This window comes from Agrilus planipennis, unplaced genomic scaffold (genome assembly GCF_000699045.2).
Source record: "Agrilus planipennis isolate EAB-ADULT unplaced genomic scaffold, Apla_2.0 scaffold245, whole genome shotgun sequence".
Lineage (NCBI taxonomy): Eukaryota > Metazoa > Arthropoda > Insecta > Coleoptera > Buprestidae > Agrilus > Agrilus planipennis.
The window spans coordinates 43,149-45,024 of record NW_020439061.1 but is presented as its reverse complement, the minus strand read 5'-3'; positions in this window follow the sequence as shown (position 1 = coordinate 45,024).

Genomic DNA, 1,876 nt, shown 5'->3' with positions numbered 1-1,876 from the left:
CTAACTCATACTAACAAAAACCGATCGACACAAAATTCTGAGAATGAAACTCGACGATTCCTTCATTCAAAAACAATAAGAAAACACAAGTTGATATTCAATTTTCACTTTGCTACATAACTCCTGCACCCTTATAAACCACTCTATCTCAGCCACTCTTTATACCAACATCTTCCGATATTTCTCTATTCGTTTTCACTCAACATGGTTTCTGTAACCAAACTTTCTACTTTTCTTTTCAATAAAAAATTTTCTTTATCGATCATAATGACTAACTCAGAGTGTATACCTTGACTAGATCTTTTAATAAGCTCTTTGAAGAAATAACTGTTATTCGGTAGCTCGGAGATTTTTCTTACCACTTTGAGCCGATTTCATACTATCTTAAAAAAAAATAAATTTAATCTCTCCCCTATTTTTCATTATAATCATTTAATATACTCTTCAATGCACTATATACGAATAATAAATATGTACATTGATTGAAGAAAAAACATCTTAGAACTGTTCCAATGAAACCGACCAGAGGGGTGAAATGTTATTTATTTATGATTATAAATTAAATAAATAACATTTGACTCATATGGTCGATTTCACTGAAATTGTTCTAATTCAACATTGGGGAAGTTAGTACAAAAGAAAAAATACCTTATAGTTGTCCATACCTGACCTCCAACTGAATTGTACAGAAGTTTTCATTTATGGTTATTAATTAAAATGAATAGGCAAATACACTGCTTGTTGTATTGTTGAATACTAAACTATATTTTTTAAGTATGTATGGAATTAATGGCTTCATTTTGTTCAAACTATAAATAATATCTAGTAACATAAGTAATATTAATGGTGATATAAATGTGTAATGCAAAAACTCTCACACACACAGAGTAACATCCACTGACGCATAAAACCGTGATTTATATGCATTTAATGAATAAATTACTATTAATCCCCGAAAAACGACAGAGCGAGGAGAGTTTGAATGAGAATTATATTCTGTGTTTAGTAGATATATTAAAACAACCTATTGTAGGAGAAATGCATATTATTTTTATAGATGATGATATATTTCACCTATTTAATTAACTCATCACCACTAGCATTACAGCTATTTCCTCCTACCAGCTTTAGATAACAACATAGTCCGTTAATTTCTTCCTGTTCACCATCTGCCATAACGCGGCATTGTAATCATCACGGGTGGGAAATGCTCTCAGTAAAATTTCTTTTCATTCTTCTCAAGAATATTTTATGGAGGGCAATAATTCATACCATTGCTGCAAAGCCACACCAGACAATTTGGAAATGACCTGCATTATTGTCACACGTTCGGTCCAACTAAAGATTTCCTTTAGTTCATCCACTTTTTGGATCCATCGCTCAGAGGAGTGGCTCGTACCAAACACAGGTATTACATCTTCTCGAAATGCACTACTTGTCCCTTCGCCCCTTCGATTGACCGATGCAGATGATGATGTGCTTGAAACATGGTCAGTTAATTAACCTACTGTTAACTGTTTTAATTGTTTGCTTGTACCCATATGTAATTCAATACTATGAATTGATGTAACCAATTGATTAACACTATCATCTTCAGAAGATGTAGAAAGTTGTTTAACTCGTCGAAAACCCATTCTTACATTTTCAAAATCGAACTGTCTGCATCACGTTATAATTTCTTACCACAACATAATACTAAAACATACATTGAGCGTTATTATTTATTAGGTACAGAACGAGCATGGTAAGGTATCCGAGACATTTCCACAATCCTTCTACAGGAATAACTTATTGTGCATCCTAATCTTTGACAGTCTGAACCTATGTTTTAGGAACGAGTTTAGTAATAATGCGGTATTTTCTACCTTGTATACCC